A 25,211-nucleotide genomic window follows, 5' to 3' on the forward strand; every position below is an offset into this window, starting at 1 on the left:
CACCACATTTGACTACTAAATCCTTCTGTCTAAACTAGTTCTTTTTTTTTTTTTTTTTTGCAAAAGTCAACAATCTTTTATTGTGGCTGCCTGGAGGCCCACAGCTGGGAGGGGAGCGCCATGCTGCCCCGGGGCCTGGAGCAATTGTTGCGAGCCCAGAGCAGCAAGAGGGAGGGGGCCAGGCCACTGGAAGCTAGTCAACCAGCCCACCCCATTGGCACCCCGTGGGAGGCGGTGACCATGGCGACAGCCATTGCCAAGCAGGATTGAAATTCAGGGCGTCACCCAGGCTGTTTCAAAAATCTTCCCACACAGCGTGGAGCAGGGGAGGGGAGGCCGCAGCAGCCTGGGGGAGGGGAGGGGAGCCCGCAGCCCAGCCCGCCTTGACGTAGGAGGCTCTGCGCAAGTGCACACTTGCGCGCTTGGGCCCCTTGGGGGCGCTGGGCTTGGCCACCTTCTTCACTGTCTCGCTCCCCGCCAACGCTGCTGCTGCCTTTGTCCTTGGCAGCACTGCCTTCGGGTCACGCTTGTCGGCTGCGGAGCCTTTGGCAGGCCCAGGGGGCGGCGCCTCTGGCTTCTTGGGCTTGTCTGCGGCTTGTGGGGGGGGGGGAGGGGCGCACCCTCACAGGCCTCCAGCTTCTTGAGGTTGAACTTGAAGGAGTCTTTTGCACCCTTGCCATTGACCTGCAGCAGCCATCGTCCTGCACCAGCACTTGCATGGAGTACTTGAGGTAGGTGCGCCCTTTGTGGTGGTCGAACCACTGCCACCTTCCTGGCCTCCACTTAGATGGCGCCACGCTTGCCCAGACTGCAGATGGGATAGTCTGTACCACCAGCTGAGTGTGTACTTGCCCAGCTGGTTCTTCCTGCCGCTGCCCCCGCTGCTGCCGCCACCCGCCACGCACTGTTTTCTTGGCCTTCTGGGCGCCCATGGGCGGCAGGGCCTCCTCCAGCTCCACCTACGTGGTGCCAGTGGGTTGGTGGCGGTGGTGCTCAGAAGCCGGGGAAGAGGAAGGTGAGGGGGGGAGAGGAAGGGGAGGGGGGGAAGAGGAAGGTGAGGGGCCGCTGCGGGCTCAGGGCGCAGGGTGGCTCCACGCGGGAGCGACCACCACCGGGCCTGGGGTTGGGTGGCAGGGCTGGGGCTGAGCGGGCCTAGCGCCTGATGGGGGGGGGGGGGCGGGTCTGGGCAGCTCGGGGGCTCGGGGAGGGCTGGGGGAGCTCCGGTGACGCAGGCGCTGCTCCGAGGCCTTGGCAACCTGGGGTGTGCGCGCAGAGCTCAGCTAAACCAGAATTCTTTATTCAGAAGTTTCCTATAGAGATCTTTCTCTTCATGTAAAACAAATGGAAGACTGGTGTTCATAAACATGACTACAATTTTTTTGAAAAGGGTTTGAGGGGAACAAACTTCTTGGTGCTTTTCCATGGAGAGCACATGGTGGGCAGTTAATGCATTTGAGGTTAAGTTGTTCAGACAACACATGCAGAATTTATGGACTATAGATTACTTTTGTTTTTTTCCCCCATTTCTGAAAGTTTGTAGGTCCCCTTATACTTTTTTTTTTTTTTTTCAAGTAAGACGTCCTTAAGTCGAATTTCGATGATTCATAGTTGTTATAGTTTTTATAAGAATGTATTTGAAAACAATTATTCTCTGTGTGCACAGTTTACGTGGGAATCTAGCTCCATGATCTCTCCTGGCTAGGAAGCCTGTATAAGCACTTTTTCCTTCTGATACTGAGGACTGGTTTCATAGGAAACTCAACCATATGAAGGTTACATACCTTTTTTCCCCAGGAGGACTTCAGCTTTGCTTATCCAAGTGTGAGTGTGGTCCTACAGCAGCATATCTGAAGCATCCTGGATCTTGTTTGAAATGCAGACTGGTGGTGTACATGAACCTGTGGGAAGCACCAGACAAGATATGTGACTCTCAGACTTGAGGATACTACCAGGATTGCTGGACTAGTACAAAGTTTCTGATTCAGTAGTCTGGGTGGGAGCCTGAGAATTTTAATTTTAACAAGTTATCACATGATGCTGATGCTGCTGGTATAGGGACCATACTTGGAGAACCATTATACTAGAGTGTCCTCATTGTACATTTTTCTCCTCTTTCCTAATTTCTTACTCCTTCAAATAGCTTTTTAAAAACAAATTATCATATCCTTTAACTTGATTGAAGGGGGAAAAAGCATATATATATATATATATATATAATTTTTTTTTGCGATGACCACACAAAGATTGCTTTTCAGCATCTAATTTCAGAGCAAAAAATCTCTTTAAAGCTTGGTTTTAAGTCTTATCTATAGGTGTCTCTTTCTCTTCTTTCTGTAAGTATTTTTTTTTTTTTAATGTTTAAAAATTCTTTTAATGTAGATAACATGTTCTTATGGTTCAAAAGTTAAAATGACACAGGCATGCTTGGGAAAATCTGATTTCTAACTGCTTTGCCCCCCGAACCTTTACCCTTCTTTATTAGATAACCTCCTTTAATTTATTTCCCATAGATGTCAATTGTTTCCTTTTAGAGTAGGAGAAATGCCAGTGTACTATATTCTTTTTATATAAAATTAGAATACAATGTAAGTAATTCTGTCCCATGGCTTTTTCTTTATATGCTCTTGAGATATTTTCCTATTAGTATTTATTTAGAAAGAATATAATATTTGTTTATAGAAAACACTTTTTAAATAAAAACAGCTATATTTAAACAGTGTCTATTAATGCCTTGTTTACTTAACCATCCCCCCTGGTGGGTATTTGGGTTGTCTCTAGGTTTATCACAGACCATACTGTCATGAAACATCTTGTATACATATCATTTTATACATGTGCAGGTACATCTCCTAGAAGTGGAATCGCTGCACCTGTGGGCAGTGCATTTATAATTTTGTTAAATACTTCCTTTCTTAAGTGTTGCACCATTTTTAACTCCCACAAGTACAGTTTCTCTTCATTATTCATGAAGGATTGGTTTGAGGACCCCTTTGTGGATACTGAAATTCAAGGATGCTTGAGTCTCTTATATAAAAAGGCATAGTGTTTGCATATAACCTATGAACATCCTGCACATACTTTTAAATCAGATTGCTTAGAAAATCTAATACAATGTTTTCGGCAGACACAACATCTTTGTTTGTATGTGGTGCTGAGGATCGAACCCAGGCCGCACGCATGCCAGGCGAGCATGCTACTGCTTGAGCCACATCCCCGATCCCTTGTTAGCAGCATTTGTTAAAAGTTTTATACTACATTTAAATAGATATTAAGACTTTATTACAGGGCTGGATTATGGCTCAGTGGTAGGGTGTCTGCCTGGCATGTGTGAAGCACTGGGTTCTATCCTCAGCACCACAACAAACAAAGAAACAAATAAATAATTACAGCTATTATGGCCATCTACAACTACCAAAAAAATGAAAAAAAGACTTTATTACATATTAAATGAGTTGGATTTTGTGCATTTGAAACAGTGTTTTCCTGTGTTAGGCATAAAGTTTAGTTTAGACTGGGAGAGTACATGATCATTTGATTGGAACGTTGGGTAGACAGAGAAGTTCGGTATTCCTGAGCAGAATTTGAGGCTGTGGACTCTGAGATGAAACAGCTTTGCAATCAGGGTGGTAGTACTGAGCTGCAGTAGGAGGAAAGATGCTAAGTGCTCCTGTACAGTGTAGATGAAAACCCTCAGGGCTTCCTTTTATAGACTCTGCAACTGACCAGGTCTCCCCCAGGGACACTGTTAACTCAAAGTCTTATGGGTGAAGTTTTAGAAAGTGGAGGGAAGAACAGTAGCTCTGGGGCACAAGGTCCATAATGAGCTCAGAGGCTAGTGAAACTCCTTAGGGATATCCCAAAGTTCTGCATGTCCCATTCCCCTGAGAAATTTCCTCCCTTGTAACCCTGAAAGTTTTGTCCAGTGTGTGGCATGATGCAAATTTGTGTGGAGCTAGGCAGAGCAAGTCTATTACTACAGAATCTAGATGCTGTCTTTAAATAGACATCAGCATGGGAATATGGCTGAAAACCACTATCCCCCTCCGTACACCTTATGTGTAGCAGTGCAACTGGAATTTAACACAGTCTTTTCCTTCTTTGGTTTGTTTAGAGAGGACACCTACTTGAAGATTGTGTATGTGTATGTTAAACCCCATGTGTTTTGTTTTAGATATATTTCAGTCTGTTCTAATATAACAAAGTTTTTCAGTCTGAACATTCTAGCAGCCATCACTCAAACACTAATTGCTGTCAATGGGAAAAGATATCTTCCCACATCTTTTTTTGGTCCTTGAAACCATCCCACTTTTTTTTTTTCTTTTACCTTAAGGACCAATTACTGACACTTGGGAATTATAATCAGATTGCGTCAATTTTTATGAAAAGGTTACCAATTATTGCACTGCAAAATGTGCATTTCTTTCTAATAGAGAGTGTTTTTCTCCATGTCTCTCTTTCTCTCAGTTCAGTGCTTTTATATACCTCTCAGGTGAATGAATGCTTTGTGTCATGCCCTGAGTTAATACATTTAAAGAGACTTTATTGATAGTTTTTTAAAAAACCTATATGGGAGGGGAATGAAGGAGGAATATTCTTCAATCAATGTGAAATCTTAATAGATCTTTAGATGTTCACAAGGTAGAAGGATCACCATTGTTAATTACACCTTTTCTGGTATAAGTTCTGAAATCAGTATTTGATGTAAAGAGTTGTGAACAGTGAGGATTTTTGTGGTGGCATGTGGATTGAGCATTGCACTGTGGTCTTTGTGTGTATTACTTTATTTTGTTCTCACAATAACAAGGGCTCAGTAAAATTGTGAAATTTGTCCTTGAGCATGTAGCTAGCAGGTTTAAAAAAACAAAACAAACAAACAAAAAAACTTGAGGCTGGGGATGTGGCTCAAGCTTGCTTGGCATGCATGGGGTGCTGAGTTCCATCCTCAGCACCACATAAAAATAAAACAATAAAGATGTTGTGTCCACCGAAAACTAAAAATTGAATATTTAAAAGCTCTCTCTCTCTCTCTGAAAAAAAAAATCACTTGAATTCAGATCTTTCTATCTCTAAGTTCCAGTGCTTTCTTATGCATACAGAGAAGGGTGTTGGTAGAATCTTAGAAAGTTGTATGTTACTTCAGAGGCTGTGACAGGAAGATTGATAGTATAATGCCAGCCTCAGCAACTTAGTGAGACCCTGTATTAAAATAAAAAGGTCTGGGGATGTAGTCCACTGGTAGTGCACTCCTGTGTGGTTCAATCTCCAGTTCCACAAAAGAAAAAAAAAAAAGAAAGTTGTTAGAATGTTTCCATTGTTGTATTCTAGATGATGAAAAGACTGACAGTAATGCTATTCTGTCACCACCACTGCCGTCATTCATACTATCCTCCTTATTTCTAATGTTCTTCAGCATCATCTAATGAAGTCTAGGAGCATGCGAGGGTTTCCTGCTCATTGTGTTCAATACAACATAGGCTTGTTTAATTTAGCAGCACTCTGAAAGGAAATGTTCATGCTGCCAAGTACAAACAGTTCTGTGGGATGTTAATTTTGTTAGAGGAGAGAATGCTTGTTGTTCCTTGCTATGTGCTAATAAAGATGCTGGAAGATTTTCTTATGAGTATAATGTATTTTGACTTGTTTAAATCCATGTAATCAAAAAGAAGTGGGCAGTCCTAATAAACATTTTTCTTTCTGTAGGCTTTGGTTAGTTTCATTCTGTAACCTGCCAGCCAATTGTGAGTTGCATGCTCTTTTGTTCTTTGCTCTTTTTACTTTGGATCTGGTTTTGTGGATGGTTGCAATAGGGATTTATTGGTAGGAACATAGATTATTTCCCCATTTGAACAGATTGCATGTTTTTATGACACATTATCCTGTCACAGGCAGAGTGATTCAACCAGACCCTTGTGCAGAGATGTTACTATATGACTTTGTGCAGCCATTTTAAAAAATAACAGCTTTGTTGATAGATAACTCACATTACCATCAAAGTCACTCCTTAAAAGTGCAATTCACTGAGTTTTAGTGTTTTCACACAGTTGTATGCTTACCCTGCTGTCTAATACTGAAATACTTTCATCATCTCCAAAGAAGACCCATATCCTTTAGCAGTCACTCTCCACTCACTCTTGCTCCATGTAGCTATGAATCTCCTTTCTCTGTTTGTGGATTTATTTGTTCTGGACATATTATATAAATGTAATCATTCAATATATGGCCCTTTGTATCTGGCTTCTTAGCCTGTTTTTGAGGTAGCACAGATCAGAACTTTTATTTATTTTTTTTATTGCTGAATAGTGTTCTGTTATATGGACACACTGCAGTTTGTTTATCCATTTATCAGTTGATGGATATTTGGCCTCTTTGTGGTTCTTATAATCATGCTGCTGTGAATATTTGTGTACAAGTTTTTGAGTTGACATATTTTATTTTGGGTAGATACTTAGGAGTAAAATGTATGGGCCATAAGATACTCTGCCAGACAGTTTTATAAAGTGACTCTACCATTTTACATTCCCATCAGCATTGTTTGAAGATTCCATTTCTCCATAACCTTTCCAATACTTTGCCATGATATTTTTCCATAGTTGTCATCCTAATAGGTATTAAGTGACATCACATTGTGGTTTTGATTTGCATTTTTCTGATAACTAATGATATTTAACATCTTTGTGGACTTGTTAGCCATTGTTTATATTTGTTAGACAAATGCCTATTCAGATTTTTTGCCCATTTTATAATTGAGCTGTCCTTTTCTTGTTCAGTTTTAATAATTTTTATGTTTTCTGGATATACACAAATGTACTCTTATCAGATATGTGAAGTATAAATTTTTTCTTATTCTATAAATTGTCTTTGTATTTCTGAAGAAGCGAATAGGTTTTTTGTTGAAGTCCAATTTACCAGTTTTTTGACTGCTTATGCAGTTTTCTCTGAAATTTTTTATAAGTTAAAAAAAAAACATCTTATTTCTCAATATCTCCCATTAATTTTTTTTTACAGAAAAAAAATGATCATTTGGTTAACTACACAATGGGTTAGAGATACTAATAAATATTTTGTATTTTGTATTTTAAAATATTTTCATCAAATTTAATGGTAGAAGTCCAAGTTTTCTATCCTGAATCCAGAAAAAAATCAGAAAATGTCTGAGTGTTCTGCTTAGCTCAGAATGTACACATTATTCTGTAAACATTTATAGGTGTCTAATGTATTCTGAGGACTTGCCTGGGATTGGAGATCCAGGAATGCTTGGAATATGGTCCTGTCCTTAAGGAACAAGAGGTCATGTGCCAGGCTACAGATTTCTTCAGAGGGTAGTGGAGGGTACCACTGGAGGAGGAGGAGCACTGCCTGGGTAAGAAAGCCTCACAGGGAGTCAGTGCTGGTGCTCTGTCTGCAGAGATGCATGGGTGACCAGAACCTATTGTTATAGTCTTATAGAACCTATTGTTATATTCTTTCAGACACTTGCTGCTGTGTGTGCAGTGTACATTGGCACTGGTTATTTGTAACAGCAATATTTAGGGATATCGATGTAATGAAATGTAGACATTAATGTGATAACTTTGAACCTAGAAGCAAGCCTGAAGAAAGCTATTTTTTTTTTTTTCAGGTTTTCAAAGTTTTCAAGAATGGAAACATCCTACTTACTAATTAATTAATTAATTAATTAAGTGGTGTGTGTGTGTGTGTGTGTGTGTGTGTGTGTGTGTGTGTATCTGAGCCCCAGCCCAAACCCAAGCAGTTCTGGGTAGTCAGAGCTAAAATGTGAGTCAAAGAGGAACAGCTGTTTGGCCGGAGAGAAGACTGTCTATAGAGAGTTGGGTGAGTCCTGTTAAGGAATTTAGATCTTTCTTTAATAATGGAGAGCCATTGACGAGTTTGGGTGTGTGTGGGGAACATGATCCTTCCTGTTACTGTACCACAGATGCTGGTTGTGAGGAATAGAGAAAGGAGATTTATGGGCCTGTTGGATTAGTCCAGATGAGAGCCGATGAGGACCTGAGCTAGGGCACTGATAATAGAGGTGGACACACAGACTGAAAATGTTTAGAAGATGCATATTAGGATGCTTGTCTGCAATCAACCATCATAAGTTAAAAGGTGAATTACTGAAGAAGGAATATTTCTGAAGAAGGTTTCAAAGAAATGAAATGCCATAGAAGCCAGCATAATTTTAGGCCCTTGTGGGTTAAAAGTGACAGAGCAGGGGCCATTCTCAGGCTCTCCCACAAGAAGGAGGAAAGAGGGTCTCCTCCCTGCTGTGCTTTTTAAAATCCCAAGAGCACTTTTTTATAAAAATTATATTATTTTTTAAGTTTTTGATGAACTTTATTTTGTTTATTTTTATGTGGTGTTGAGAAGCTAGACAAGAGCTCTACCACTGAGCCACAACCCCAGCCCCCAAGAACACTCTTAGCCTTGGGTTTTGTTCCCCCTGCTCAGGCAGAAGCTTTGCTGGGAGCTTGCTGCCATCATCACTAGCGTTCCTAGAAGTGGGGAAGGATTGTGGAGCAGAGCCATCTGTTCCTCTTTGGTAATTCAAGCTGGCTTGGGCAATTGTTAAGATCTGAAGTGGAAGGTTGAGAATGCCCCAGAAGCTTGTGGCCTGGGTAGCCTGTGATGACAGCATTTCTGTGCAAGAACAAGGTTCACAAATGAGTAGACTAGAATTCAGGAAGTAAACAGAGTTCACTTTTAGACCAGCTTAGTTTGGGTTGTGACTGTCCAGATGTTATGTTTCTGTGACTATTCACTTGACTTCCTTCACTAATAGAAGTCCCTCTAGGGACTGGTTATTTTCTTTGTATGACTTTCCATAGCCTAGCATTACTGTACTTGGCACATCTGTGAATGAATGCATACAGGTGACCATGCATAGCAGGCACTGGATGGATCATTTCATTAGGAAATATAGATTTAGGAGCCCCATATAGAGCTAGGTGGTTGATAAGTCTTGAGATTTATTCTTATTGGCTAAAAGACATTTATGAAAGTTCAGCTGTTGTGTGGACCTGTAATTTTCATGTCTAATAAACAAAATTGGGCCTGTTTTCTTTTTTTTTCCTTTTTGCCCTGCCTAGAATTTAATGCCAGTAATTATTGTTGACAATCCTGCCAGTGATTGTGTGTGTGTGTGTGTGTGTGTGTGTGTGTGTGTGAGAGAGAGAGAGAGAGAGAGAGAGATTAGAATCAGACTTGTGATAGGGAAATGAAAGTGACAATGGCAGAGAAACTCTATTTCCTTTTAAGAATAACTGACTCAGGATGAAATCTGGAAGTGATTTCAGATCACTCCTGTAAACTCTTACAAAAAAATGTTTATAAAACACTTGGAACAATACATATTGTACTGAGAAAATGTGCTTTGATCAACTCTAGAGATACAAAGCAGGGAACTTAAATCAGGGCTTATTTGTGAATGGAAGGGACTGAACATTGACCTTAAAAGTAAGAATTCAGTAGATATCAAGATTGTGTATTCTGAGTAGCAGAAGTTAACATAGTTCCATTTTTTATTTAAAAATAAAATGATTATAGATTTCAGATCTTGGCATCTTGAAATCTGACTCCTGATTCCTATCTCTTAATAGCTATTGGAATACCAGTCAAGAATGGAATTCAGCTTTGATATTTTTACTCTTTAATTTTGAGATGACTGTGCTTCCAAGTGTATCTTCACTCCATATTCAGTAAAGCCAAAGTATTATTGCCTTGGGTATGCCATAATTTTTATTATTTAAATTTCAGAAAAACATAATTGTGTTTATATAAAGTAGTAATATTACTCTCCTACTTGGGAGAGGCTGTTTGTTTCTTTTAAAAATTTAACCCCCTGTGGACACCAAAATCTGCAGATTCTAAACTATCTTATATAAAGTGATGCAATATTTGCATATGAATTATGACCATTGTTCCAAATACTCTCCATCATCTCTAGATTACTTATAATATCTAATATAGTATAAATATGTTGTAGATAATTGTGAGATTGTATTACTTAGGGAATAATGACAGTCCAAAAAGTCTGTACATGTTCAGAACAAAAGCATGTTTTTTCCAAATATTTTCTATCTATAGTTGGTCAAATCCATGCATGTAGAACCCTGGAACATTGAAGACCAATTTTTAAAATATTTATTTATTTTAGTTGTAGTTTAACACAATACCTTTATTTATTTTCATGTGGTGCTAAGGATTGAAACCAGGGCTTCCCATGTGCTATGTGAGTGCTCTACTGCTGAGCCACAACCCCAGCCCACCAATGTGTTTTTAACATTTATGTTTATTGTCTCAAATCTTCCTATTCCACACAGTAGATGTGAGCCTTTTAAAATTTTTTTCTTATTTTTTTTTTTTGTTTTGCCAAAGAACTTTCAGATGCAGCAGTTGAAAAACCAGCCTCTACCTCAGAGCAAAGCCTGTCCAAGAAAGGGGGCCTGACCTTTGTCCTTGGAAAGACCCAGAGAGCACTCCTAGGCACCTACCCACCCTGCTGAGTTGTTTATCTACAAATAACTGGAGAGATCTGCTGCTGCCTGGTGTCCCTGACTCAGTCAGGCTAGGTGGGGACCCAGAGCAACCCTCTAGCAGCTACCAATCAGCATAAGACAGGGAAATGCCTGGGATGCCAGATGACCCTCCCAGTAGTTTATGTTGGGAAACCATGTAGTTCAGCATGAACACCCCTCTTGGCTTAAACCAATCACTTCAAATGAATCCCCCTCTTGTAGTAACCAATCACCCCTACCCAACTTGTTCCCACCAGTGAATGTGCTAATCATGTTTTAGAGTTGTTTTGTTACCGCTGTTGACTGGTGACGAGTCCTTGCTTCCCCAATGTTGAAGAATAACACCAAAGAAGCACGCCGAGGCAAGGTCAGAGTAGAAATTAGAAGTTTATTAAAGGACAGCAGAAAAGACTTCTCCCAGAGGAAGAAGGGGACCCAAGAGGTGGAATCCCTGGAAGTGCGGTTGTTTCCCCTTTTTATAGTTTTGGTGGTGGAATGTAGGTTGGAAGGCCGGAGGGGTGGGACACAGGTGGGCCAAAGAAGTAATCTGGTCAGGAAGGACTTCTGAGTCAGCACCTTTTTGCTGGGGGCTGTACATTAACATTTCTTTGAGGTGGACTTTGGCCTAGGGCCTTTTTGGGACTTCATTAACATTCCATGAGTTGTCCTGAGTTTCCTGGAATCATTGCCAGCATGGCATCCATTTTAGATTTCACTCGGTATTAGACCCGATTTATCTAACAACACTGACTACCTAACTTTAAATCTGGCTTCAGTTTTATGATTTTCCCGTGGTGTGTGATGATTTGCTAAGAGAGGCTATGATGTATGTGAAGTCCCTGCCTTCCCCAAAGAGTGTATTAAACTGTTGTAAACCCTGGGCTCAGGGCCTCTCAGCGTCACCAGTTGCTGGGTAAGCATGGAGGACCCAGCTAGCTCACAATAAACACCTCTTTGCTGCTTACATTGATCTTGGTCTCTGGTGGCCTTTTGGGGGTCCTGAATTTGAGCATAAAACAGTGTCTTAAAGCAAGTTGTAATTTCAGGTAAGAGACACTTTTACTTTTTTTCTAGTGTCTGAGACCAGTCTCCTAGTGAGCTTCTATTTGCATTTCAATGTAAGTCCTGGCAGAGGTCCTGAATGAGCTAGGGAAAACTGTCTTTCTGAGCAGAAACATCAGGCCTAAGGAATTTGAAGCATTTTTTTTTTCTGAGTTGGTAATTGGACAGGTTTGAATTTCTAAAATTATGGTACCTTTTTTTCTTTTACCTTTGAGAACAAGTCTACAATGTTAAGCTTCTTACTGTGATAAGCCAGTTGCTGTTGAGCAGATCCACTTTTTTATGTGACCCTTCTTAGGTTTAGTCTTTCTCTCTCAGTGACAAACAGGTTAAATCTCTCTCCAAAACCTATTTGTAACTGAGGGAGAGTAAACCTTTTGGTAATAGGCTGTTTAGATATTTTTAAGAGGTCTATGGTAAGAGGTGAGAACAGAAAACCTGGCATTGTATTAAAGAGAAAATTGACTTCTGTCTCCCTACAGAGAAGAAAGAAAAATACCTGGGGCATTTGAGGCTAAAATTTGGCTAAGTAATAGCATAACATCTTATCAGGTGATGTCAAGCATTTGGCACAAGTTCTAAAATATCTCACTATAAAGAATACATTGATTACATCTGAGCACAAGGACAGTAATGGGAGATTTTAAACTGTCTTGTGAAGGCTAACTATGTGAACAGAGGGAACTTGGGTATTTCTTACAAATTATCTCATGTCTTTTTTTTTAGTCCTATAATCTAAATTGCTAGTGTTTCTAATAATTATTTTACTTCTGACAAACCAATTCCCAAATGCAAGATTGTACAATATTTCAGAAAACCATTCAAAGACCAGATTGTTACAGTAAAATATATTTTTTTAGACATGTTTACATCTATAGGTGACCATTTCAGCCAAGACTGTTGTCAAAAAACAATCTATAAGATAAACACATTATGACCCATGTCTTAAGTGCCAGAAACAGACACAAACAAAAACACAATGACAGACAAACCAGACAGACCAGGTAGTGAAAAATATCTTCAAGTTGCCAACTCCTATTTAACCATGACTCCTACATTAGTGGCACCAAAAATTTCCCAAATAGTGTATCAGATGCTCTTACAATTGGAAACCGGAAGTGTAAAATCGAGGGTTTCTGTGTGGCAACTCTGCTATATTCTTCCTTCCTTCCTTCCTTCCTTCCTTCCTTCCTTCCTTCCTTCTTTCTTTCTTTCTTTCTTTCTTTTTCTTTCTTTCTAAGAGTCCCTCACTCTCTCTCTTTACTAAAAGTCATAACTCATCTTGTTCTGTCTAACCCCAGACACAATTTTCCTGTCTCCCACCTTTCCAGGAGTCATCTCTCAACATCTTACATCCTTGGAATGAAAGTACAGTTGCTAGGAGTGCTAAGCTGTCCCTAGTAAGAGAAGTGTGGGCTGATCTGGAGTCCCACCTGGTGTGGCAGGATTTCTAAACAAAAAGCTTGATCCCTAATCAAAGCCAATTAATTCCAATTTAATATTGAGGTTTGAGAAAAAGAAAATAGAGGGTTTATTGCTTTACTAGCAAAGAAGAACCACAGGAGACTCCTGTTTCAAAGGCTCTGACTCTCTTGATCAGGAGGGACTAGAGGTTTCCAAAGAATTTTTCAAGAGTTATATTTCAGTAAGTGTTCCCAGCATGCCCTAATGGCATGTTAGAATTTACTTGTTAATTTGGGAGACATTAATTTCCTACATTCCCATAAGTCATCTCCTTCCTGCAGTGGGTGTACTCAAGGGCAGCCCACTAGAGAAATAAAAGGAGACATTGTTTCCATAATCCTGCTTAACAAAAAGAGGGGTAAAGCTTATCAAATTTCCCTAAAACACAGCTCAAAGGAATATCAGGCTTACTTGTCTTATTACCCATTTTTTTTTTGTTTGTTTGTTCAATTTTCTTAAGTTTCTACTAGAGAAGACACACAATGAAAAGGCAGAAAAAAAAATATGTAGAACACAGAATAAAACACAAGAGAACAAGAAGCAGACTCCAAAACCCAGGGAGCAATGCAATGTCTTGCTAATGCTTTAGACAGAAGCGCCAATGTGCCTCATCAGACACCTCTCTGTCTCCACCAAACCAATAAAGACAGTGTGATATCTTGCTACTGTCCTGGACAGGAGTGTGTTGTGTCTCATCAGACAACTCTCTGTCTTCCCTTCCACCCCCCAAAAAAAGAATCTTACCAACCAATATCAGAAAACAGTGCAACATTTCACTACTGTCTTGAATAGGAGTGTGTATGTGCCTCGCCAGGCATCTCACTGTCCCCAGAAGAGATCTCTCTTAACCCAATACCAGATGTTATAAGAGTGTCACTTACCCATGAAGGCCTCCTTCACCAAATGCTTGCTAATCGTTTTAGTGTGGAAGTTTACTCCATCAATCTGATGCACTAAAGGCTCACCCCAGGGCCTTGGAATTTCTCAAGATGCACACTCCCTGGGGCAGCACTCCAGTCCTGGAAGCCCAGAGTGAAGATTCAGTTTCATAATTTTGGGTGGTCTTGTCTCACTGGAGTCGCCAGATATTTAACCTTGATGCAAAGAAAAGACCACCAACTCCAATTTTAAATCAAATTAAAGCAAGCTTGTATTTTTGTACACAAAAGCTGGCCAGCAACTGTGTCTCCTGAATACCTGTGACTACATATCAGCCTCCCAGCTCTCCAAGAACAAGGATTTTTAATATAAAAATATGCAAATGGAGGTGTCTTAACAACTACAGATAACAGGATTTTGACAAGCATAATACAAAGGCATATAGCAGGTTAATGATCTACATAACATTATAGTTCAAGGCAGGGAGTAAATTCAAAACTTAAAACCAGAATTAATGAGGCACTGCTGAGGTTTCGGAGAGTGTTTTTATCTGGTCAAAGGGAGCCAGGATTTATGAGGTGACACTAAGTTTTTTGAGAGTTTTGTTATCTTGTTAGGGAAAGCCAGGCATGGGTGAGTTCAAGGCATGAGCAGGAAATCCAAACAAGTATAGAAATCACAGTAATTTATAGTAAAAGAGGAATTAGCTTTTCATGACTTTGTGATGAGATGACTCTCAATCTTAAAATGGAATTAGGCTGGGTTCATTACCCTTCCATATGAAAATGGCTAACAGGCACATGCACATTGGCCTTTCTTACCTCCTCAACCAAAATCCCCCAAAGAAGAGGATTTTTCTTCAAAATTATAAATGGACAAGATTAGAAACATAGTAGAAGAGGCATCATACAACAGGAATTTGGAAACCTGAGGAAAGTTGGATTGAATTATATGGAGCTAGCTTAATCTTGCATCAGTTGCAGGACAAGCTGGGAACCAGCCTAATTTTCATTATCTGAATCCCCAAACTTTTGGGAATAGTGGCATTTGGAAGCCATAAAAACCAAAGAGATGTGTGAGGAGAAATATATAAGAATAAATCTCAGAGCCCTTCTGTACACTGAACAAATAGTGGCACATGACTTTCAGTATTTTCAAAATATGTTTACCAACAAAATTTTTTCCTGCCTTTTTTTTTTTTTTTTTTAAAACCAGGGATTGAACTCAGGGACACTTGACCACTGAGCCACATCCTCAGCTCTATTATTATTATTATTATTATTATTATTATTATTATTATTATTATTATTATATTTAAAGACAGGGTCTCTCTCACTGAGTTGCTTAGTGCCTCACTTTTGCTGAGGCTGATTTTGAACTCATGATCCTCCTGCCTGAGCCTCCCAAGCCCCTGAAATTACAGGCATGCACCAGAGCACCAGGTTTTTTTCTACCTTTTAGCATCTTAAGGAACATAGCTTGGTCAATACCATTAAAATTTGTCTGGAAAAGGGAGTTGGAGTATGTATCAGAGGTCTTTACTCAGGTCATATAAACCTAATAACACATCAAGTCATTATTTATTCATTAATATTGGGTTTGTTAAACACAATGTACACTAGGCAAGGGGCTGCCTGCAGGATCTGGGCTGGATCCCCTGTACCTTCTGGGGTAGTACTAAGGGCCTCCTCTGTCATCATGCTGAGCTAGCTTCATCAAAAGTTTTCTTTAGTTTTTAAATTACCTAAAGGTTAAAGTCCAGAATAAATCTCCCATATGAAAATATTTTAGCACACTTACTTCTCAGAGATGTGAGAGGTAAATTTAACCTGTGGGGTGCTTGGACAGCATCGAAAATTAATAGTGAGCATACATTTTAAAACTGATAAGAAAATTATTTGATCAGGGAATTACCACATTCTGTATCTGGCATGCTTTAAAAACAAGAGTATCTATGGGGGTGATGAAGGAGCATCCCAGTGTGGGGATGCCCTGGAGGGGATAAGGAACAGGTTCTGTGGTCCCTGAGTGGCATGGCTGAGGTGGCACTCTGAATGTAGATTAGAAGCAGGTTGCAGACTGTTGAATAGACACCCTAGGACATCAGTACCTCACATTTATCCTTTGAATCTATTATGACTTTATTTTTCCTGGATTAAAATAGCACTTACTTGACTACTGCACATAGGCTGAAGGATTCTGGAAGGTTTTCTGTTTGCTACCATGAGTCACAGATTGAGGCAGGAAAGTCCACCAGCCACAGTTATGTCTTAGGGCTCAGTTATTTTACCATTCATCTACTATCCTAGTCACAGTGGATTCCCCTGAGAGTGGTAGAGTTGAAGTCCATCTCACAAAGGCTTGAATTCCAGAAGATGCCAACGGTACCCCATCTAGGACACTCAAGATGCTTATCTGGCTTTACCCTGAGTCAGAAAAATCCAGAAAGCTAAGTAGGCTCCAGGACTAAGATATTAAAAGTAATCTCAGGAACATCTTCTTTAAATACCCAAGTCCCCTCGACCTCACTTCCCCTGGCATGAATGCCAACCCCTCATCTTATGCTCAGATTCCCCCAAGATCATCAGAATTAACTAATTCTTTGACAGATTCTCATAAACTTGCCACTTCCATGTTTTTTGCTTTCTCTTTAATAAGTCCTTAGGAAAATCACTTATTAAACAATGTAGTGGGTTCAGAGCTTTCCTGCATTGAGGTAAGCTGTGTGCTTATAGAAATAGATTTCTGGTTTCACAGCCTATTTTGCTGAGGTTTTCCTACACTGAACAGAGACAGAGGGCCCCAGGGCCTGTGTGGTAAACACGGTGGTTCCTCTGCAGGTCGAAGGGGAGGGTGGGCCCATGCTTTTCCGAACTTATGCTGCTGTTTTTCATATCACAGAAATGCTGTGTTCTGGAGGCCTTCCCTAATGTTCCCACACGGAGAATTTCACCTTCCCCACATGGCACTGTCCAGGTCCTCTTCTTACCTGCCTGCCCACCCAGGTGACCTGGCTCTCTCCTGAGAGGGGCCAGGGGTTGCACCTCTGTCCCCTCCAGCAGAGTGGATGCAAGGCCATCACAGAACTCCAATTTCCTGCCCTCTGGGGTGATATAACATGTAGGGCACTGCCAGGGAGAGGGTCTAAAATTAGTTCTCTGGATCTTGCCCTTGGCAAGCTGGGCAATCAGTGTCATTAAGGAAGTGGGTTATAGTCAGCCCAGAATCAGGAAAATCAGTAGGAGACCAAAATGAGATTTTTAGAAAACAATTCATGATAAGCAGAAAGAGAAAGCAGCACTCACTCCTTACTACGGTCTCTGTGGGTCATATGTGAAGCCAGTGCTGTTCACCTTGTGGGCAAGTCCTTCAGCACATGTACACTCCAGCCACCCCAGGTGCTCTTTTCCAGAGATTTGTGACCCCTCCTGGCTCTATCTACACTGTGACTGCACATCAGAGAGAAAGCAAGAGGAAAAACCCTCTCGCTGAGTGCATAGTGACTTAAAACACAGGCCAAGGGCTGGAGGCCATGAAGGAAACCTGAGGAAGCTGGTAGCATCTGCTACCTCCCAGCCACCTTGACAGAACACTTCTCTGTGCATCTTCCTTATCTCTGATGCAAGAGTGTGCAGGCCTGCAGCTTGTAGTGTCCATCCTCATGCTTTCCTTGTGGTTTTTGCAGAGTGCTGGAATTAACACTGTCTCCACCCCTCCACGAGGCTGCTGCAGGCTGGGCTTTTCAAAAGCATGGCCAGGGAAACTGCATGGGCATCCATACCATCATCTCCTGGTGGGTTCTGGGCAGGATGGTTTCAAGGAGGGGCATACATCCCAACCATATGTGTCTTCTGCTCCTACACTGGTGCCAGTGATTGGTGACATGCTCTGGGCAAACATTGTTTTGTTCTTTTACCATGTGCTGGATATAAGCCCATGGACTGTTTCAAATTCTGAGAAAATTTGCAAAGAGGAAGGCAGTGGGGACAGGAGTCACCTTCTACATTGCTATGAACTCATATAGTGAAGCCACATCTGGGAAACACTCTCTGGGGATCTTGCTATGAATGTAGTCAACTAATGAGTTTGTAAAGGATAATTATTCCTAGCTAGTACCTATCTCTGATAAGAGCACTGTGCCTTCATTTCTCAAAAATTATTCAGAGATCACTGTGTCATGTGATCACTGGTCATCCTAAGATAGCAGTGTGGTAATTCTTGCCAATGCTGCTTACAAATAAAATTTAATTAACAAACAAATTTATTAATTAATGACAACAGGTGACTAGACTTGACCAAATGTCCATGAGGACTTGACCAAAGGCCATGCTAGTAGGCGACCACCTGGTGCTGGGCGCAGCCTGTGTTCTCCTGTCCTGCTGGACGCCAGGAGCCACAGCCATGTGGAAGAACAGCTTTAATACTCAAAGGGAACCTGCTCTGTTTGCCAGGTACTCTCTGGCTTCCAGGCCCAGGTTTTCCTTCAAAGAAGGGAAGCTGCTGTCCAGAAGTCATACTTTCTGCTACTTTTTATCCAAACCCTCAGATGGCCATCCCACATGGAGGGAAACAGCAGGCGAGCAAAGCTGCAAAGAAAAAAATATAATTTAAAAAAACTCACTCTGTTGGAAGGATGAAGACTGGAAAAAAAAAGAAAGTGTTTGGGTCTCCACAGAATCTGCCCTGGCCAGGTCCAAAGCCCCTCCCAAAAGCAGATTTCCAGTCTGGGCACATGGTATCAGCCCAGGGAACATGTCACAGGGAAGATTCTGGCCCTGCCTGGAGACTCTGGTTCAGCAGTCCTCAGTTGCCTGACAACTGTGCATTGAGGCACTTGAGGGATCTGAGGGCATATGCCCCTGGACACTCTTTAGGGGACACTTCCTTGGACCATGCACCCAGATGCTGAATGTTTTCTGAGGCACTGTTCTCTTCCAAGTAGGTGATATGTTTGTGTCCACCTGTGACTTTCTCACTTTAGGACTCCCAGACAAGGTTGATTTCTGCTATGAGGTGTCCTCAAAAAGGCCATGGCAGGAGGCAGGTATGGCCACACGCATGAAGATGATGCCTCTCCAATGAGGCTCTGAGCTGCCCCAGCCCTGCTCACTCCATGTTCATCCCAGCCCCTCGCCCTCCTTCCAGCCCTGGTATCCCTATCACCTCTACATCTCTGACCATGCAGCAATGGGACCCTGAGCCTCCCCTGCCTTTCCCAGACCACCATCCAGGAGGAGGTGTGGCTGCATCAGGTGCCACCTCTACAAAAGTCCTTCCACTGCCCTCCATCTCTATGCTGTGTCTTCCAAGTGGGCTCCTGCCCTTTATGCTACACACCCTCCATCTCTTCTGCCCTGTAGGAAAACCAACTCCTATGGCTCTCAGGATGATCTGTCTGAGCAGAAGGTGGGAACACCACTGGAACATATGTATGACCAGATGCCTCTGAGAAACCCCCAGTGATTCCTGTTGAAGGAAACCCCTCAGTCGGTCCACACAAGGCCCAGACAACCCTGTGGCTGTGGTTTTCTTGACCCAGACATCAGCCTCCAATGAAAACACAGGATGCCAAAGCCCTCAGTCTGGCAGCTTGCCCTGGTTCCCTGGGTGACAGGGCAGTTGCACAATGAAATAACTTAACACAGAGCTGCATTAGGAAGACTGGTGGCCCAGAATGACATGAATAAACACTTCTCAGAAGAGGATATTCAACTAATCAACAAATATATAAAAATGTTCATCATCTGTAGCAATCAGAGAAATGCAATTCAAAACTACTCTAAGATGTAATCTCACTCCAGTCAGAATGGCAGCTATTATGAAGACAAACAACAAGTGTTGGCGAGGATGTGGGGAAAAGGCACACTTATACATTGCTGGTGGGATTGCAAATTGGTGCAGCCAATATGGAAAGCACTATGGAGATTCCTTGGGAAAACTTGGAATGGAACCATCATTTGACTGAGCTATCCCTCTCCTCAGTCTATACACAAAGTACTTAAAAACAGCATACTACAGGGACACAGCCACATAAATGTTTATAGCAGCACAATTTACAATAGCCAAACTGTGGAACCAACCTAGATGCCCTTCAGTAGATGAATGGATTAAAAAAATGTTGCATATATACACAATGGAATATTACTCAGTAATAAAAGAGAATAAAATCATGGCATTTGCAGGTAAATGGATGGAGTTAGAGAAAATAATTCTAAGTGAACTTAGCCAATCCACAAAAAAACAAATGGCAAATGTTTTCTCTGATATAACGTGACTTACTCATATTTGGTAGGGAGGGGGAGATTGGGAGAAATAGATGAAGTCTAGATAGGGCAGAGGGGTTGGAAGGGTAGGGAGGGGGCAGGGGGTTAGCAAGGATAGTGAAATGTGATAGACATCATTATTTATAACACATGTATGAAGACATGAATTGGTGTGAACATACTTTATATACAAACAGAGATATGAAAAATTGTTTTCTATATGTGTAATAAGAATTGTGATGCATTATGCTCTCATGTATTTAAAAAATAAAAGCAAATAATAAAAAAAAAATGAAAAGTGGGGGCGTGGCTACCCTCCCAGCTCAGTCTCACTTACACCCTACTTAGGCTCTCTCACTCAGGCAAGGTCAGTGCTACAGCTCTTTTCTCGGCCTTTTACTGGCTCATAGGGAAAACAATCCTGTTGATGGGCTTTGTTTTTCAAAGTGGGGTCAATTAATGTCTCCTTGAGGTACTGGACATGAAGTCTCAGCAGACCATGTGGCCTGTGCTGTGTGACTGGGCTATAGAAGCAGCACAGAGTATCCCTGGTGAGCACAGCCATGTTCTGGTAAAACCATTCACAAAATAATTACTGTGATTCTCTTGGCCATCAGGAAGACTATCTGAGATATTAGAATCATGCTTCCTGCAATCTAGGGAAGGCCACACATATGCAGCCAGAACATTTCATGTCACTGCAGTTGATGGCTGGCTGTATTCCCTGCACCACAAGAGGACCAAGATCATTCCTCTGCTGATTATAATGGTGGTTCTAATCGTGGTAATTCATATGGTGGTTTGTTTCCTCTCCTATTCTCTTTCCAATCTTTAGGTGGAAAGAAGTAATATAATACAATAAATGACATTTGCAAACACATGTCAGTGACATATAATAATGACATATAATAAATGCCACATAAATGTCAAATGAGCAAACATTAACAGACATGGTAATAAGGATAGTGTGCTGGTGAACAGCCACCTGCAGCTGAAAGATGAAGCAAGCCCCCAATGCCACTCAGCTCATCAAATTAAAAAAAGCTTTGCCATATTTCCAGATACTTCATTTGGACAAACAGAGTTCTCAAAGTGACTAGTCCAGTCTGTCATTTTCATGTTAGGATACATGATTATAAGTCATTAGGAGGTGGTGCCACAGTAAGCTGTAGAAACACCCACAATTTGCAGATATTCAGACAAGTTGTATACTGCTGATCTAACTGTGTGCATGTAACTTGGTTTGGAAAAGTCTAGCATTTTACAATCTAATTATTGTAGGTAAGATTTGCTTCTGATATGCAGGGCCTTGACTTTGGAGTCTGACCTGAAGTCATCCCAGGTCCACTCCTTTCTACAGCACAGATGTTCTTGCAAAGAATCTATTCATTATTTCTTTCATGCATTTACTTATTTACCATTAGAGGTTCTTTATGGAGGGCCTGTTTGGTGTCAAGCTTCTCAGCAGACACAGGATAAACAAGGACTCAAGTTGCTCCCAGCCCAGTGAGGAGACCAGTGTACAAACTCAAACTTGTTAGCAAAATTAAAAAAAAAAAATACTGTAGCATTCATTTCTTGAAATGTATACTCATAATTATATGAGATGCAGTTTGTAGATATACATATATATACTACCGTTATATATAATTAAAAAATGATTACTACTATCTCACATTAACCACATTTTATTTCAAATTAATTTGTCTTTTGAAAACACCAATATATGACACTCTTTGGATATATACATTTGGTGTGTCTTCAAATTTGTCACTTTTTGTATTATGTTCTTTTCTTTATTCTCCTTTTTATAGGATCTCTTTTTCCAAATTATTGAGATTAATGAATTTTAGACACTTCAATTAAACAGTGTATTCTGTAGATTTTTTTAACCTCAGATAAAATACATCCCACTTTTTATAAGCTTATTGTTATGTAAATGACTTCTAAAAACCTGCATGTATAACATCCTAAGCTGACTTTACTCTGGACTATTGATATCTGAGTGGAGGGGATCTCAAAGTAATCCATGGAAAAGGCAGAACTGGGATGGGTCAGGATGTGAGATTGGTGGATGTATTTGTGAAATTAAGGTAGAGAAAAAAAGTGCTGTGAAGGAAAGAGGGAAAGAATGACCAACTCAAGGGTTCAGATTTAAAAAGTCTAATGGTGGATCAATGGTAGCATGAGGGCAAGGGGTAGTTTCTCTGGAGGCAGAAATAAGGTAGAAAAAAAACAGAAGGTAACTCTGGCACAGTCCCCAAGAGAAAGAGTCAGATGAATGGGTTATGTGTTTATTTCTTCCCTCCTTAGAGTGGAATTGATAATTCATAGTGTATGTTTCAGTAGGTAGTATAAAACCATTTCCAATTAGCTTTACCAATTTGTGTGGCCACAATCAACCTTTGACAATTCCAATCACATAAAATCTTTGTACTTTTTCATATTTTATTTATTTATTTATTTATTTATTCATTCATTCATTCCATTTTTTCTTCATTCAGTTTTGCTTTACTGTTATTGTGTATACACTCCTGGTGAGTATACAATGGTACATATATATAACTTCTATAACATTAGATTAAAGTCAGCCAGCCTCAGCAACTTAGTGAGGCTCTAAAAAAATAAGCAAAACCCTTTTGCTTTATAGAATATTTTATTAAAGGCTGAGAGTGTTTCATAGCAAAAAAAAAAAAAAAATCATATCTGATTTCAATTTGTAATATGAGAGAGAGAGAGATCTTGCAAAAATAAAAAAGTAATCAGTGACACTCTTAGTGTCAAGGATGTAAATAATTCAAAAGTAATAGTGAGCTAGTTGGAAAACTCATCTAGGTTATTAACTGCTTCTTGGGGAAGTTAGTCTGCTCTCCAATATATAAAAGTGAGAGAGGAATTCTTTATTAAGTTTTGTATAAGAAAAAAGAGGAGTTTTGACACAGCTGTAAGTTGACCTAGACTGGGTCAACTTTAGTGGGTGATTAGGGTTCTGCTAAGATGAGAGATCCTTGAATTATTTGGAATAATGTGATTTTATCTAGTCTAAATAAACAAAGATAAAGGTCTAATATAAATCATGCTTGGCCAAGGAAAAAACATTTAAATGAAAAGTAAATGTACGAATAAACACATAAAACAACATTTAAGAAAAAGTTAACATTCAGAATATTTATGCAATTATATAATCACCAGTAATGTAAAAACAATGACAACTAAAGAAAAAGTGAATTAATAAAGGAACAAATAAATAATGGAATAAATTAATTAATAAATGAATAACTAACAAGTGCAAAGATGTAATGTGACTGGAATTGTCAAAGTCAGCTTGTAGCCATGACAAAGTGTAAAGGTACATGGAAATGCTGTTTTACTACTTACTGAGACATACCCTGTGAACTATAAATTCCACTCCTAGGTGGGAAGAGTTGAACTCAGAGCCCATTCACCTGGCTCTCTTACTTGGGAACTGTGCAAAAAATTAACTTTTTCTTTCCCCCAAGATTTTATTGCTGCTTCCAAGAACACTACCCCTCTACATTCATACCATCATTGTAGACTTGTAGCATATGAACCCCTCTACTGCTCAAGTTTTTTTTTTTTATTGCTCTTTTTCTCCCTCCTCACATATAATCCACCAATACTTATTTTGTAATGCAAAATCTACATACTCAGCAATCTCCAGCCTTACATCTTACTATATCCATTTCCTGCCTTGTGCATGACAATTTTGAGATCCCCTCCATCAAGACATCAATAGTCCAAAGTGATCAGTATTGGGGGTAAAATATGCAGAATATTAGAAGTCAGTCACACAATAAGAAAGCTATAAAAAGTGGGCTTCATTTTAAGGGTGAAAATAAAAAGAAAATCTATAGACTTCACTAGTTAAAATAAAGGATCCAAAATTTATGAGTCTCAATAATTTGAATTATATCTGTGAGTCACTTTTTTGGGGGGGAAGGATATGGGGACATTGCTAATGAGTTTAAAGCTCAAACTGTTTTTTATGAGACAAAAAACAGAAAAGTTAAAAAAATATTAAAACTGATATCATTTTCATAAATAAAAATATAGACATATTTATTCAAAAATTGCTTTAACCTTATAAACAGTTATAAGTGTCAATGCACTTCCCTCTGGGATATGTCCTAGTATTGGAAGAAAACTTTGCCTTAAAATAACCGCATTCGCTGACCCTAATTATAATAATATAATAATAATAAGTGATGTGGGGAGGATTTCAGGTTTGTGAAGCATACCTGTAATATAAGTTACTTGAAAAGCCAACATGGGAGAATTTTATTCACTGTCTGAAGACATATATGTATAAATTATATATAAAAATGTTTATGGGTTCTGTAGTGAAGGGGCACAAGTCCAATACACAGTCTTTATTTTTAAAAAAATTTTTTTTTTTGTTGTAGATGGACACAATACCATTTGTAGTTTGTTGGTTAGTTTTTTAATGTGGTGCTGGCTGTTCAACCCAGTACCTCACCCATGCTAGGGAAGGGCTCTACCCAAAAGTCCTTTACTTAATTAATTTTTTTTTTTTTGGCGGGAGTGTATGTGTGTAGTTCAGGGGATTGAATCCATGGCCTTATATAAGCAAAACAAGCACTCTACTGACTAAGCTATATCCTCAGCCCTGATCTGTAGTCTTTTAACAATGACAGTGGAGCAGCCTGTCATTCAGCCTTTGATTCTGCACCCACTTGGCTCAGGTTGGAGGCAGTGCCTGAAGCCTTGACCAATCAGTCTCTTAGGTGAGAAGTGTCCAATCCTCACACAGCCGGTGATGAGGGGGAGGGCTTCCATAATCTTCTGTTCCCTTCCTGTCTGGAGCCCGCCATTTTTTCAATCTTTTTGTAGGCTTTCTATGCTGGATCCGGAGCCCAGGTGTCTATGCTATGCAGAAACTGAAAACAAATCACAGGGAGAATGCTGAGAACCCTGAAAGCCAGGAAATGGTAACTGTGCCTTATTATCTTGAGACTGGGTAGGAAGGTGGCTTAAACTGACAGGA

General features: G+C 40.2%; 1 protein-coding gene across 1 annotated transcript in view; it reads left to right on the top strand.

Annotated features, from left to right (window-relative positions):
• The first annotated feature begins 414 nt into the window (after positions 1 to 414).
• The window catches only part of LOC114105584 (zinc finger protein 84-like), a 30,092-nt gene continuing 5,295 nt past the window's right edge, over positions 415 to 25,211 (top strand). The window contains exon 1 of the mRNA XM_071610649.1: positions 415 to 731. The gene's annotated coding sequence lies outside the window, so the exon portion shown is untranslated. The remainder of the gene's footprint in view (positions 732 to 25,211) is intronic.

The sequence above is a fragment of the Marmota flaviventris genome, chromosome 3 (assembly GCF_047511675.1).
Source record: "Marmota flaviventris isolate mMarFla1 chromosome 3, mMarFla1.hap1, whole genome shotgun sequence".
NCBI lineage: Eukaryota > Metazoa > Chordata > Mammalia > Rodentia > Sciuridae > Marmota > Marmota flaviventris.